The 17,320-nt window shown below is 38.6% G+C and overlaps 1 pseudogene; it reads right to left on the bottom strand.

Annotated features, from left to right (window-relative positions):
* Positions 1 to 10,782: 10,782 nt before the first annotated feature.
* Positions 10,783 to 11,546, bottom strand: LOC128651696 (olfactory receptor class A-like protein 1; annotated as a pseudogene).
* Between the last annotated feature and the right edge of the window lie 5,774 nt (positions 11,547 to 17,320).

Genomic DNA, 17,320 nt, shown 5'->3' with positions numbered 1-17,320 from the left:
AGGGTCGCAAGAAGCGTGTGGAAAAACCAAGGCGCAAAATAACTGCCCATGAACTGAGAAATGTCAAGCGTGCAGCTGCCAAGATGCCACTTGCCACCAGTTTGGCCATATTTCAGAGCTGCAACATCACTGGAGTGCCCAAAAGCACAAAGTGTGCAATACTCAGAGACATGGCCAAGGTAAGAAAGGCTGAAAGACGACCACCACTGAACAAGACACACAAGCTGAAACATCAAGACTGGGCCAAGAAATATCTCAAGACTGATTTTTCTAAGGTTTTATGGACTGATGAAATGAGAGTGAGTCTTGATGGGCCAGATGGATGGGCCCATGGCTGGATTGGTAAAGGGCAGAGAGCTCCAGTCCGACTCAGACGCCAGCAAGGTGGAGGTGGAGTACTGGTTTGGGCTGGTATCATCAAAGATGAGCTTGTGGGCCTTTTCGGGTTAAGGATGGAGTCAAGCTCAACTCCCAGTCCTACTGCCAGTTTCTGGAAGACACCTTCTTCAAGCAGTGGTACAGGAAGAAGTCTGCATCCTTCAAGAAAAACATGATTTTCATGCAGGACAATGCTCCATCACACGCGTCCAAGTACTCCACAGCGTGGCTGGCAAGAAAGGGTATAAAAGAAGAAAATCTAATGACATGGCCTCCTTGTTCACCTGATCTGAACCCCATTGAGAACCTGTGGTCCATCATCAAATGGGAGATTTACAAGGAGGGAAAACAGTACACCTCTCTGAACAGTGTCTGGGAGGCTGTGGTTGCTGCTGCACGCAATGTTGATGGTGAACAGATCAAAACACTGACAGAATCCATGGATGGCAGGCTTTTGAGTGTCCTTGCAAAGAAAGGTGGCTATATTGGTCACTGATTTGTTTTTGTTTTGTTTTTGAATGTCAGAAATGTATATTTGTGAATGTTGAGATGTTATATTGGTTTCACTGGTAAAAATAAATAATTGAAATGGGTATATATTTGTTTTTTGTTAAGTTGCCTAATAATTATGCACAGTAATAGTCACCTGCACACACAGATATCCCCCTAAAATAGCTATAACTAAAAACAAACTAAAAACTACTTCCAAAACTATTCAGCTTTGATATTAATGAGTTTTTTGGGTTCATTGAGAACATGGTTGTTGTTCAATAATAAAATGAATCCTCAAAAATACAACTTGCCTAATAATTCTGCACTCCCTGTATATGTTTGATGCGGTTATTTGCAAGCACTATTGTCTTCAAAGGTAGAACATAGTGCTGTGATTAGCTTTATCCAGAAGTGTTAGGGTAATCCTAGGATTATCCAGGTAAAGCCTGATGTATGATCTAACATTGGGCTTTACCCACAGCCGATGGGTAATGTTAGTTTTACACGGGAAATCCTAGGATAACCTAATATCTGACTTTACTCGCAACAGATATACTGTATACCTCTATGTATCAAGCCGTCGACTTTCTTGCATTCGACGGCACCAATACGCTCGCCTAAGTTCGCCTAACATCGCTGCCGTGGACCTGAATAAAATTATCAAAAAAGCTGTCAAAAAGCCGCGCACCAAGTACGGGGTGATGAGCAGCGGACTGTTGTTAACTAACAGTCATTGATCTAGCTGCTCTTCGACTATTTCACAGCTTTATTGCTACCCTGTCACTATGCATCCACACTATACTGTTTTACCCCCTATACCGCCGCTCCCGGAGCCCCCCGCAATTAAATAAAGTTATTAACCCTTAAACCACTGCTCACGGACCCCATGGCAACTCTAATAAAGGTATTAACACCTAAACCGCAACTCAGGAGCCCACCGCGCCTACATTATACATATTAACCACTAATCTGCCACCCCCTATACCGCCGCCACTATAATAAACATATTAACCCCTAAACCTAAGTCTAACTCTAAACCTAACACCCACTAACTTAAATATAATTTAAATAAATCTAAATAAGTATTACTATCATTAACTAAATTATTCCTATTTAAAACTCAATACTTACCTGTAAAATAAACCCTCAACTAGCTACAATATAACCTACATAAAGTTTTTTAACCTCTATCCTGCCACGTCCGGGCCCCGCCACAACTAAATAAATTGTTTAACCCCTTAACCGCCGCTCCCATAGCCCACCACCACCTACATTATATTTATTAACCCCTAATCTGCCCCCCTACACCACCACCACTATAATAAACATATTAACCCCTAAACCTAAGTCTAACCCTAAACCTAACACCCACTAACTTAAATATAATTTAAATAAATCTAAATAAATATTACTATCATTAACTAAAGTATTCCTATTTAAAACTAAATACTTACCTGTAAAATAAACCCTCAACTAGCTACAATATAACTAATAATTACATTGTATCTAGTTTAGGTTTTATATTTATTTTACAGGCAACTTTGTATTTATTTTAACTAGAAAGAATAGTTATAAAATAGTTATTGACTATTTAATAGCTACCTAGTTAAATAAATACAAAAGTACCTGTAAAATAAAGCCTAACCTAAGTTACAATTACACCTAACACTACACTATAATTAAATTATTTTCCTAAATTAACTACGATTAATTACAATTAAATAAAATTAACTAAAGTACAAAAACAAACAAACACTAAATTACAGAAAATAATAAAATAATTACAAGAATTTTAAACTAATTACACCTAATCTAATCCCCCTAATAAAATAAAAAAGCCCCCCAAAATAATAAAAATCCCTACCCTATAGTAAATTACAAATAGCCCTTAAAAGGGCTTTTTGCGGGGTATTGCCCCAAAGTAATCAGCTCTTTTACCTGTAAAAAAAATTTCAAACCCCCCCCCAACATTAAAACTTACCACCCACACACCCAACCCTACTCTAAAACCCACCCAATCCCCACTTAATAAAACCTAACCCTAACCCCTTGAAGATCACCCTACCTTGAGACGTCTTCACCCAACCAGGCCGAAGTCCTCAACGAAGCCGGGCAGAAGTGGTCCTCCAGACAGGCAGAAGTCTTCATCCAAGCTGGGAAGAAGAGGTCCTGCAGATGGGCAGAAGTCTTCATCCAGACGGCATCTTCTATCTTCAGCCATCCGGAGCGGAGCGGGTCCATCTTCAAGACATCCAACGTGGATCATCCTTCCAGGCCGACGACTACCCAACGAATGAATATTCCTTTAAATTACATCATCCAAGAAGGCGTCTCTTGAATTCCGATTGGCTGATAGAATTCTATCAGCCAATTGGAATTAAGGTAGGAAAAATCCTATTGGCTGATGCAATCATTTGTAATTTAGTATAGGTTAGGGATTTTCATTATTTTGGGGGGCTTTTTAATTTTTTGGGGGGATTAGTTTAACATTCTTGTAATTATTTTATTATTTTCTGTAATTTAGTGTTTGTTTTTTTTGTACTTTAGTTAATTTTATTTAATTGTAATTAATTGTAGTTAATTTAGGGAAATAATTTAATTATAGTGTAGTGTTAGGTGTAATTGTAACTTAGGTTAGGTTTTATTTTACAGGTACTTTCGTATTTATTTTAACTAGGTAGCTATTAAATAGTTAATAACTATTTAATAACTGTTCTACCTAGATAAAATAAATACAAAGTTGCCTGTAAAATAAAAATAAACCCTAAGCTAGATACAATGTAACTATTAGTTATATTGTAGCTATCTTAGGGTTTATTTTACAGGTAAGTATTTAGTTTTAAATAGGAATACTTTAGTTAATGATAGGAATATTTATTTAGATTTATTTAAATTATATTTAAGTTAGTGGGTGTTAGGTTTAGGGTTAGACTTAGGTTTAGGGGTTAATATGTTTATTATAGTGGCTGCGGTGTAGGGGGCATATTAGGGGTTAATAAATATAATGTAGGTGGTGGTAGACTCCGGGAGTGGCGGTTTAGGGGTTAAACAATGTATTTAGTTGTGGGGGGGTCCGGGAGCGGCAGGATAGGGGTTAATAACTTTATGTAGGTGGTGGAGGTATAGGGGGCAGCAGATTAGGGGTTAATATGTATAATGTAGGTGACGGTGGGTTCTGGGAATGGAGGTTTAGGGGTTAATACATTTATTAGAAATGCGGCGGGTTCGTGAGCGGCGGTTTAGCGGTTAAAAACTTTATTTAGTTGACGGGGGCTCCGGGAGTGGCGGTTTAGGGGTTAAACACTTTAATTAGTTGCGGCGGGCTCCAGGAGCGGCAGTTTAGGGGTTAATAAATTTAATGTAGGTGACGGCGGTGTGGGGGGGGCAGATTAGGGGTATTTAGCCTCGGGGTACATGTTAGGGTGTTAGATGTAGACACTACCATAGAAATCAATGGGATATCGGGCAGCAGCGAACATGAGCTTTCGCTGCTTTCAGACTCCCATTGATTCCTATGGCATCCGCCGCCTTCAGGGTGGCGGATTGAAAACCAGGTACACTGGGCCGGAAAAGTGGCGAGTGTACCTGCTAGTTCTTTGATAACATCTGGAGTGACGTAAGCATCGATCTGTGTTGGACTGAGTCCGGCGGATAGTATGTTACGTCACTATATTCTACTTTTGCCGGTCTGTAGGGTTTGATAACTAAGGCGAATCAGGCTCGCCACAAATACGCTGCGGAATTCCAGCGTATTTGTGGTTGACGGCTTGATAACTAGAGGCCTATGTCTGTAAATACATATTAATACATAAATACATAAGAACACACATATAAATATATATATATATATATATATATATACATACTATCCATCTTTAAAGATGTATGTGTATGCATCCCTATGTTGAAGCCCTTTGCCTGCCTTTTTTTTTCTAACACCTTAGATCTCATATCTTTGAGCCTTTGGGGCATATTTATCAAGCTCCGTCTAAAGACCTGTCCGCCTTCTCTGAGGAAATAGACAGAAATCAACCAGATCAAATATGATCGGGTTCATTGACACTCCCTGCTAGCGGCCGCAAATCTGCAGAGGGCTACTGGTGAAATGATAAATGCAGAGAGCATATGCTGTCTGCATTTATCGATATGCAGCGGACATGATACACTATATCGGATCATGTCCGCTCTCACCATCATAAATAGGCCCCTTTATAACTTTTGTGTGCAATATTTTTTCTTAATAGTTTTTATTATTATTAGTGTTTTTATGAGTTTACGTGTACTTTGTAATGTATTTTCATGTGTTTTGTGACACTTTTATGTTTCGCGAAATAAAGCTCTGAAGTTGCGGTAATCATTCTAGCATAAATTGGGATTGTAATACCAGCGGTAAGCCTGACAAGTGTGCTCCACTTGTAATCTGGCCCACTAAGGGGAAATTGAACCAGTCGCTAGCAGCAATGCAAAAAAGGTAAAAATAACTTTTTCAACTTAAAGGGACATGAAACCCAATTTTTTTCTTTCATGATTTAGAAAGAGCATGCAATTTTAAACAACTTTCTTATTTATTTCTACTATCTAATTTGCTTCATTCTCTTGATATCATAAGCTGAAAAGCATATCTAGATAGGCTTAGTAGCTGATGATTGGTGGATGCACATCAATATCTTGTGTGATTGGCTCACCCATGTTCATTGCTATTTCTTCAACAAAGGATATCTAAAGATTGAAGCAAATTAGATAATATAAGTAAATTGCAATGTTGTTTAAAATTGTATTCTCTACCTGAATCATGAAATAAAGATTTAGTGTCCCTTTAATATAACTTATTTGAAAATTACAAAACCAGGGACAGATTGGGCCGCCGGGATATCGGGAAAAATCCTGGTGGGCCGGCAGTCAGGGGCCAGGCAGTCAGGGCCCAGGGTGGGCCGGGCTAGGCCGGCAGCTGCAGCGTCAGTGACTGATGTAGAGGAGAGCGAGCAGCACCTAGCAGCAGAGCACAATCACTGTTGTGACTGAGGGTCGGGAGCGCAGCGGCTGACTGTGAGAGGCAGACTGACAAGCTCATCACTCAGACAGGCATCATTTACATGACGTATTGACATTCATTCACAAACAATCATTCATAGGCTATGGATGATTGTTTGAATGAATGTCATGATGTCATGTAAATGATGCCTGCCAGGGGGGCGGGGTTTGTGAGGGGGGAGACGGGTCTGAGGTACTGGGCCAGTCCGGCAGTTACCGGGAGGTGGCGAGGTGCTGCGCAGACACTGAGCAAAGTTAATGTCTTGCACACTAGCTGAAGTTAGGCAATTTAAAAGTCATTGTGGGGGAAAATTCTGCGCAGCTGGGTAGTAGCAGGAGCCGCTATCTGGATGAGGAGTGTGGGCTGCCGGCCGCATTAGCTGGGGAACACTATGAGATCGATGTGGGAGGCAGCTTTGGAAAAGGTAGACTAAAGACTTTGCGGTGTCGGGGATGCTTTCTACCTGTAATAACTATTTATTTATTTTTAAATAATTTTTATTGAGTATAATATAAGCATATACAGCGTATGAAGAATTGCCAAAACTTGAGTATTACAATGATTAAGAAATCATTCACAATAGAAAATAGTGTATAATCCGATTAATACAAAATCAAAACGTAATAGGCAAAAATAAAGATATCCTAATTTTAATATTGACATATACCTCCTCTTAAAATAGTAGGCCACTCTTGGACCATGGTATAAGATAAAACCTGTCGGAGGTACGTAAATTGGGTCTATAGCCACTTTTGGGCTTAGTATAGTATAGAACCTTAAATATATATATCAACACTAATTATAAAATAAGTGTCAACCATCATGAATAACATGTCATTCTCCTGAAAACAAATATGGTACACCCATCAACACATCCGCATTATCTAAAAAAAGAACAATTGAACAAACATATGCGTACATTTGATATCACAATATTGTTGTGAATACTGAGAGGAAATAAAGATGATGAATGAATTAGGTGGTTGTCATGCAGAAAGAAAATAAATGTTTCTTTAGGATTCATTTTCCTTTGCCTATGAAGTAGGCTCAATGGTGTCACGGGGGGGGGGGGGGGCGGAGAGGAGCAGGAGTGAAATCAGAGGCGATGAGGCTGAAATGGAAAATCAAAAATTATAAGTTTGAGACCGGGTTGGCAAGGAAATATATTACCATTGGATCCCTATGGTAAAAGGACTTATGCAGTATCTCCCCTCAGGGGTTGTTATCACCACTGGACACAGACGGGTAAGGGTTAGTGGATATGACCCACTCACACATGGAGAGCGGGAAAGGGTGAGGGGAGAAACAGTCGGCTGAGAAATATTATGGGAGCTGATAGTCCTATAAATCAGAATCAAAGGGATATTATATTAAATAAGAACCCATGTGCTGGCATAAATATAGCAAACACATACTTGGAGATGTCCCATGGGGTCAGAGAATAGTGGTAGATGTAGGATACTAAGGGCCGATTATAGCAGGATTGGCAGGTCCCATCAATAATGATGTATATAATAAACTTGTAGGGGTACACTAATCACGTAGCTTTGACTTAGAGTCATCATTAAAACTAATGTATTTGTTGGGGTAAGTAGTCTTGACTATAAAATGGGATAGACTGCTTTGTTGAAACTTGCTAGGGGATGTAGTCTCTACCAATAGACAAAGTTCAAGAACTTGACTAGCTATTTAGGTCAAACATAAAGTAAGTGGCTAAGATATATATAAACATACAATGCACAAGATACAGGATAACATTTCCAATGACATATATTATACAAAGAGTACCTGTGTCCATGAACAGCTCTAATGAAAACTGTATTAACTATTTAAATGCCTGTTCTATGTTTCTGACTGACATTAATCTCTGAGGGGGTGGTGTCTAAGCTGAAGGGGGCGGGGTTGACTCAGAGGGGGGCTGGGCCGGTCTATACAAATTTCCAGGGCCAGTCTGATTTCCCAGTCCGGCCCTGCACAGAACTTGTTTTTTTTTTTTTAACTTTTAACAGTGCTACTGAACAGAAACAAACAAATGTCCCTTTAAGAGAAGACTATAGCAGTGGCTAGAACTTTTTAAACTTAAATATCGTTTAATGTTATTAATATAGTTTAAAAAGATAGATAATCCATTTATTACACATTACCCAGTTTTGCAGAACCAACATGGTTATATTAATACAAGTTTTACCTCTGTAATTACATTGTATCTAAGCTTCTACACACTACAAACCGACATGAAGATATGGATATTTCACATTCCAATGTTCTTTACATAACGGAATATGTTGTATTTATTCATAAATATATTTATATCTAAATATATAGATGATTTTATATATATATATATATATATATATATATATACAGATTTACATATATATATAAAGTTATATATACTGTATGTCTTTCTATATGTACTTATATATTAATATTTTTATATGTGTATATATGTCTGTAAATACATATATACACATATAATTACAATAGAACATATGTACACACACACACACATATACATCATTAGACATGTATATGTATGTATCTCAATGTTAAAGCCCTTTGCCTGTTTTTTTCTAACAACCGAGCCCTTATAACTTTTTAATGCAATTTTTTTTTTAAATATTTTTTATTACATGGTGTTATTATGAGTATAACTGTACTTTGTAATGTATTTTTGGTGTGTTTTGTGACACTTTACAGTTAACCACAGTTTTGAGATCACGGTAAGGATTCTGGCATATACCTCAATTGCGCCAGCGCAAACTCGAATTCACTCAACTTGCAATATGAGCGCAATTAAAACACAGCACACAGGATCTCGCCCAATAATCTAGACATATATTAGCAATATTAGCAACAAGCAATAGCAAATGTCTCTCTGTGAGGGGGCACAGTCACACAGGTACTGCTAGTACACTGATACAGACTGATCAGAGGCTGGAAATGTTAGGCAGTAACTTAAAATTCCCTTGACTTTAATCCCTCCCCCCTGAGAAAGCTATTTAAAATGCCAAAATAAAGATACAGGAGCCATGTGTAAATTATTTAAAACCCTGCAAGCAAGCAACTTTAAAGTCTACATTCTTTCACCAGTATCCCAGCCCTGCAAGCACTAGCCCTCCAACCCCCCCTCCTCCACCCACCCTGGTGTTCACCTTAATATATAAACACCTCCTAACAGCAATTAGGTGCAGCTGTCACTAATGAACCTGGGTAGAGACATTAGTTCACACTCACAACCTTTGTACTAACATGTTACCACATTCTGTTACACTTTCCCAATCCTCATTTGCTCACTCACCACACATTTCACTCACTCTCAGTTTACACTGCCTTATATCAGACATATCCCTTACCTTCTGTGTCCATTCCCTCTCCTTTAGATTGTAAGCTTGATAGCCTCTCTACCTGTAGGCCACGTTGTATTTAAAGTGAACTACTACTGATTGTGCTCAAGGGCAGGGCATTCCTCTCGTTTTGTATATCTCAATTATTGCTCCTGCAGCTGTATTGTACCCCTACTGTACTTGATTACTTGTGCATGTAATGCATCCCTGTAATGTTTTATTATTACTTGTATAGCACTGCGTAATCTGTTTATAAATACCTGATAATAATACAAAGCTAAGATGCCTGGAGCAGCCAACTCCACCCCCTCTTATCAGTGTTTAGACACAGGTATTGTATTTCAACTGAGTTTACAGATTCTAGGCATGCTACAGCAGATAATCCCTATGCATTTTTGCATTCTACCAAAACAACAATATAGATACAGCCATAGAAGTAAATGTGTGTGGGGGGAGTTAGAGCTTTACAATTCAGAAACTAAAAAGAAAGGGTTAATGGCGAGGCACTGCAGTATACATTTGCAGGTAAAGTAGCTAAAGTACATATTATTATAATTTTTTCTCTATCCCAACTTGTTTTGTGTCCCTTTAAAACACTCCATTGGGTAAAATGAATCATTAGGAACACAATAGAGGGAAGAACATTGTACAGTGATTTATCCTTTAAAGGGCCACTGTAAGTAAATATTTTCTATGCCTGTTACTAACTAACTACCCCAAATACACTTTTTATCAATAGCATTTCATTAACATATCTCTACCGTATATCAGAAATCTTGTCTGCAAATTTAATTGTTTTCCAAACCCACTTCGTGGGTATCCTTTGCTCTGTACCAATCCGTTTACAATACCTAGGTTTCAAAATGGCGCTTTAAACACAAAGTTATTGGTTTAAGTATTTTGAACACTCAGTGCTGAAAATAGTGGGCAGGATAAAGTGACATCATCAGCGAATAAAATATATAACTTTTAGAACGTTATGAAACTTCGTTTTGGAGAAAATATAGGTCAGTAGGTTTTAATTAATGTTTATTAACTTTAATATGTTAGTTGTTTAGCTTAAAAATTATAACAGAAAGTAATCCTTTAAGTATGGTGACATTTAATTGAATCTTTGAAATTATTCATTGTGTTTGGTTGGATCAGAGCACCATCTCAGTTTCATCTTTCTTATTTGGTCCCAACAAATGATACCAGGAACATACATTCCCTCATACTTTTCAAGAGTTATATCCCTGAACTAGTCTTGATTTACAAATCTTTATAAATTGTAATAACATTATTAGGTAAAATTATTTGCCTAATAGCTGATGTATGCTAGGTATAAAATGTCTCTTTAAATTGTTGCAATCAACTAAATGCTACATTTATCTCAATATGTTGTTTTTAATACATAATCAAAATTGACAATTTTTTCAAACTTGACTTGTTACATACAAAGACTCTAAAGCAATGAACTTATTTCTATTAAGATATTGTAGACACATTGCAATCACTTTGTGAGCTGTTGTGAAATGTTAGAGACAGCAACCTTTATTTTAAACTCCTAAATATCTGCTGAAGTTTAGGGTTGGTTGCTATGACAACTATGGGACTCAGAGTGGAATATAAGGATGCTAAGAAAATTCTAAGGTCATTGATATCAGAATTTATGTTGGAGAGAGTCAGGGTATAGATCCACATTGAGTTATCCAACCCATATAACACAACATACAGGGCAACCAATATGATAACAGCTCATGAAGCCTTGTACTCCACAGTCCTCACATTTCTTCTGTCAGAACTTTGTATGCCCATTACAGATTTTTCATGTTGAAGAAGCAAAAGCACAATGTAAATGCTTGCTGGAGGCATCAAACCCACAAAAATTAAATCTCTAACTGCATAAATTGACTCATTAATAATAGAAGAATCACAACCATATTTTGAGCTACCCTTTGTTTGCGGTAAATCCAGAGCTTGTTGTTTGGAGCTATGAGGATGCACTGGTGACAGCTTAGAAAACTTGTGACACAAATAGACATGGCCCTACTCACTCTGAAAGTAAATATAACAAACTTGCATTCTATGGCATCTAATAAGTTCTCTAGCCTTATGGCATTCAGTGACTGTGGGATTACACGAGAGAGGACAACAAAGAAGTTAGCTAAAGCAAAAACCATTAAAATTAAATTTGTTGTCAGCAGTTTCTTCTCAAAAATCTTGAGGCAGGAGAATTGTAGTAGAATGAAAGTATTTCCAGGTTTTCCGATTACCACCAAAAGGAGGAAACAAATGGCTTTGTATAAGGAATCCATGATGTTTCATTAGAATTGAATTCCTGTGAAGAAATGAATGATTTTAAAATTATTTTCCATTAATATTAATTTTAAAAATACTGTAAAAAATACACTTTATTATTTATATGTGCAGGAGTTTTCTAACCAGCCCTCAGGCTTCCATAACAGGACAGATTTTCAGGATTTGGCCTGTACATGTGTTCCTTTTGTGAACATCTAAAAATACAGAAGAAATTGGGCCCTGAAAAGAGCCGAACGGCATGAGTGTCTGGCTTCTTCCGCATTGAGATGCTCACAAAAGACACAAATGCACACCTCGGGGCCTATTTATCAAATCTCTTGCGGACCTGATCTGACAGTGCGGATCAGGTCCGCAAGACCTCGCTGAATGCGGAGAGCAATATGCTCTCCGTATTCAGCATTGCACCAGCAGCTCACAAGAGCTGCTGGTGCAACGCCGCCCCCTGCAGACTCGCGGCCAATGGGCTGCCAGCAGGGGGTGTCAATCAACCCGATCGTACTCGATCGGGTTGAATTCCAGCGATTCCTGTCTGCCTGCTCAGAGCAGGCGGAGAGGGTTATGGAGCAACAATCTTTTTGACCGCTGCTCCATAACTTGTTCGGAGCTTGATAGATAGGCCCCCTCATGTTTACTAATCAGCTGATTATTTCACTTGTACTTCCGCTCAGATCCTGAAAATCTTGCATATTAGGGAGACCTGAGGAGTGGATTTGAAAAATCCTGATCTATTCTGCAGTGACGTACTAGTGACTGATTCAAAACAATTATTATAAGTTAATATACTGATACTAAAGGAAGCCAAGGTTCCTGTGGAATTTTTCTTTATGAAACAGTGAAGGTATTGGATGGTGAAAGTTATATTCTAGTACAGACAACTACAAAAGGTGGACAACTCTAGTGCAAAAAAGGGATATGCACATTTTCAAGAAGTTAGAATATTAAGTCATTTTTTTTAAGGGACAGTAAAGTTCAAATTAAACTTTCATGATTTAGACAGAGCAAGCAATTTTAAACAAGTTTCCAATTTACTTATTTTATCAAATTTGTTTTGTTTACTTGGTATCCTTTTTTGAAGATTAAACTAGGAGCAGCAATATGTTACTTCACTAATCACCAGTTGCTGCTCCTTAAACTACCTAGGTATGCTTTACAACAAAAAATAACAGGAGAACAAAACAAATTGGAAAGCTGTTTAAAATTACATTCTCTGTCTTACTCATGAAAGTTTAATTTTAACTTTATTTTCCCTTTAACCACATCAGGGCAATACAGGTGATGACTACCTTTTATTCTCTGAAATTAAGTTTTTCTTAAAAGGACAGTCTACTCCAGAATGATTATTGTTTTAAAAGATAGATAATCCTTTTATTACCAATTCCCCAGTTTTGCAGAACCAACACCTTTATAATAATATACTTTTTACCTTTGTGATTACCTTGTATCTTAGCCTCTGCAGACTGTCCCCTTATTTCATTTATTTTTATAGACTTGCATTTTAGCCAATCAGTGCTGACTCCTAAATAACTCCACTGAACCTGCACTGTCTAGCTGGGAAAAACTGTCAACATGCAGATAAGAGGCGGCCTTTAAGTGCTTAAAAATTAGCATATGAACCTACATTCATGGGTTTAAGTCTGATGAAACAGCCCTTGTTAGGCTGAGAAAATAATAATAAAGATTTGATTTTATACACATTTGCCTATTTTTAAATGGACCACTTGGCTTCCTGATTGGTGTGAAGTAACGGTTCCTACTTTTGCCTAAGAGATCAGTCAGCTGGGTGGCTGTCAAGTCTCAGCCTGCTTGTGTTATACCTGGAGGTGCAATTGTGCACATATCAGTACGAGAGGTGATACGTTTAGAGGTGGAAATTGGACTTAACTCCTCCACGATATACTTTCATCCCCCTGATGGAAAGGTTCACAGAGTCTGATGATTTTAAACAGATGCATTTATCTCTTGTGAGTAGCCCATTGTGTGGGGCAAATAAATTCTGTTTTTTACACTGCACTTAAATTTGTTTTGCGCTTCTCTCCTTTGTTTGTTTTTATCATTCATGGGTTGCTGCTATTTATGTACAGTAACTATACCTGGCAACAACCCCAAAGAGCCCAAGTATAGCAAGGATACTCATACCAGACCGCCCCAGCACAATTAATTATTGTCAGAACACACTCATACCAACGTAATTCTTACCAGATTACAGCCCAGCACTGTAATCCTCACTGGACCCCCTCACTGCAGGTTAACTCTTATGGACTCTAATTACAATTTAATAATTACCAATATCCTCATGTAAGTTATCCCTTACTGGAACAACCCACCAGAACCTAACTCTTACTAGTGCTCTCAACCTGGGCTTGTCATTTTTATTTTATTATCAAATTCACTTCCATCTCAGTATCCTTTCTTGAAATGCATACCCAGGAAGTCCTAGGAGCAGTGTTGAGATATAAACTGAAAGTGCTCTTACAGTGTTGTAGCCTATATACATTGCATGTTAACAGAAGTGTAAATAAAGTTTATTTTATGTTGTTACCTCCGCCTTCTTCCTGACACAGGAAGCAGAAGCAGTGTAGTAAAATAAAGACATATAGGGTGCCATGTACTAAACGGCGGGCGGACAGCTTCTTAACTCATCAGAGTGTGTAATGCCCGCCCCTTCAATCATGCGATCAATCACACGACTGAAGGGGCTGTCAATCACCGAGAGCGAGCATGCTCTCTGTGATTTTGCTTCGCCACCTAAGAGGTGGCGTAGGGTGTAGGAAGCAGGCTCGCATATGCAAACCTGCCCCGCAAAGGCTCCGGAGCAGTTTTCGCTGCTTCGTACATGGAGCCCATAGAAGCAAGAAGTGCCTGTGTGTTTTTTCCTCCATCTTTATATAAAATAATGAATATATCCGGTTATCCTACCCTAATGATAACAGAATGGCAACAGGTTATGGGCCCAGGAGGGATGTAGGAAACTGATGGAGCAGACTTTGCTTTGATGGAGATGAAAAGAATTATGAACTTTGGGAGACTAAATTCTTGGGACATCTGAGATTGCTGAAGCTGAAAGAAACCATTCTGACTGTGCCTGCAGACAGTGAAGAGGAGGATGAAGATCACAGTAAGAATGAGGAAGGTTATGCTGAATTATTTCAGTGTTTAGATGATAAAAGTTTGTCTCTGATTATGAGAGAAGCAGCTGATGATGGAAGAAAGGCTCTTCAAATGTTGACTATTATGTAGGTAAAGGAAAGCCTTGCATAATTAGTTTATACACTGAACTAACATCTCTTCAGAAAACTGCAAATGAGAGTGTGACAGGCTATATTATACATGCAGAGACAGCCATTACAGCACTGAGAAATGCTGGAGAAACATTAAGTGACGGATTGTTGATTGCAATGATTTTGAAAGGTTTGCCTGAATCATTTAAACCTTTTCCCATACACATTACACAGGGTGATGGAAAAGTAACTTTTGCAGAGTGTCAAACACAGTTGAGAAGTTTTGAGGATACTGAAAAATACAGCACTAGTACAAATGAAGATAATGGCATGTATTTATCAAGCCGTCAACCGCAAGTACGCTGGAATTCCGCAGCATATTTGTGGCGAGCCTAATTTGCCTTAGTTATCAAACCCTACAAACCGGCAAAAGTAGAATTTGGTGACGTAACATACGATCCGCCTGACTCAGTCTGACACAGATCGATGCTTACGTCACTACAGATGTTCCGAACGCAAGTTCGGCACAATCTGACTACTTTTGGAAGTTATCAAATATCTACCAGATACGCTCAGCACCACCTGGTTTTCAATCCGCTGCCCTGGAGGCGGCCAATGCCATAGGAATCAATGGGAGTTGGAAAGCAGCGAGAGCTCATGTTCGCTGCTGCCCGATATCCCATTGATTCCTATGGGAACTTGTACACCTAACACCCTAACATGTACCCAGAGTCTAAACACCCCTAATCTGCCCCCCTACACCGTAACCACCTACATTATACTTATTAACCCCTAATCTGCCGCCCCGACACCGCCGCCAACTAAATAAAACTTATTAACCCCTATTCAGCCGCTCCCGTATACCGCCGCAACTAAATAAAACTTATTAACCCCTATCCCTCCGCTCCCGGACCCCACCGCAACTAAATAAACTTATTAACCCCTAAACCGCCGCTCCCGGAGCCCACCGCCACCTACATTATACTTATTAACCCCTAATCTTCCCCCCCCTACACAGCAGCCACCTACCTACATTTATTAACCCCTAATCTGCCGTCCCCAACATCGCCGCCACTATATTAAATTTATTAACTACTAAACCTATTTCTAACCCGAACCCTAACACACCCTAACTTAAATATAATTTACATAAATCTAAATAAATATTACTATCATTAACTAAATTATTCCTATTTAAAACAAAATACTTACCTATAAAATAAAACCTAAGATAGCTACAATATAACTAATAGTTACAGTGTAGCTATCTTAGGGTTTATTTTTATTTTACCGGCAACTTTGTATTTATTTTAACTAGGTACAATAGTTATTAAATAGTTATTAACTATTTAATAACTTCCTAGCTAAAAACAAATATACCTGTAAAATAAAACCTAACCTAAGTTACAATTACACCTAACACTACACTATAATTAAATTAATTACCTAAACTAAATAAAATTAAATACAATTAAAACAAATGATCTAAAGTACAAAAACCCCCCACTAAATTACAGAAAATAATAAAATAATTACAAGATTTTTAAACTAATTACATCTACTCTAATCCCCCTAACAAAATAAAAAAGCCCCCCAAAATAAAAAAAGCCCTACCCTACACTAAATTACAAACAGCCCTTAAAAGGGCCTTTTGCGGGGCATTGCCCCAAAGTAATCAGCTCTTTTACCAGTAAAAAAAAAAATTACATCCCCCCCAGGCAACATTAAAACCCACCATCCACACAACCAACCCTACTCTAAAACCCACCCAATCCCCCCTTAAAAAACTTAAAACTAACCCCTTGAAGATCACCCTACCTTGAAAAGTCTTCACCCAACCAGGCTGAAGTCCTCCACGAAGCTGGCAGAAGTGGTCCTACAGATGGGCAGAATTCTTCCTCCAACTGGGCAGAAGAAGTCCTCCAGACGGGCAGAAGTCTTCATCCAGGCGGCATCTTCTATCTTCATCCATCCGTTGCAGAGCAGCTCCATCTTCAAGACATCCGATGCGGAGCATCCTCTTCAAACGACGACCAACTGAAGAATGAAGGTTCCTTTAAATGACGTCATCCAATGCAGTTCAATGAAGTTCAATCCTATTGGCTGATCCAATCAGCCAATATGATTGAGCCCACATTCTATTGGCTGTTCCAATCAGCCAATAGAATGCGAGCTCAATCTTATTGACTGATTGCATCAGCCATTAGGATTTTTCCTACCTTAATTCCAATTGGCTGATAGAATTCTATCAGCCAATCGGAATTCAAGGGACGCCATCTTGAATGACATAATTTAAAGGAACCTTCATTCTTCAGTTGGATGTCGTTTGAAGAGGATGCTCCGCGTCGGATGTCTTGAAGATAGAGCCGCTCCGTGCCGGATGGATGAAGATAGAAGATGCCGCCTGGATGAAGACTTCTGCCTGTCTGGAGGACCTCTTCTGCCCGGTTGGATGAAGACTTCTGCCCGTCTGGAGGACCACTTCTGCCGGCTTTTTGGAGGACTTCGGCCCGGTTGGGTGAAGACTTTCTCAAGGTATGGTGATCTTCAAG

Source organism: Bombina bombina, chromosome 3 (genome assembly GCF_027579735.1).
Source record: "Bombina bombina isolate aBomBom1 chromosome 3, aBomBom1.pri, whole genome shotgun sequence".
NCBI lineage: Eukaryota > Metazoa > Chordata > Amphibia > Anura > Bombinatoridae > Bombina > Bombina bombina.
This window is presented reverse-complemented; position numbering and strand designations above follow the sequence as displayed.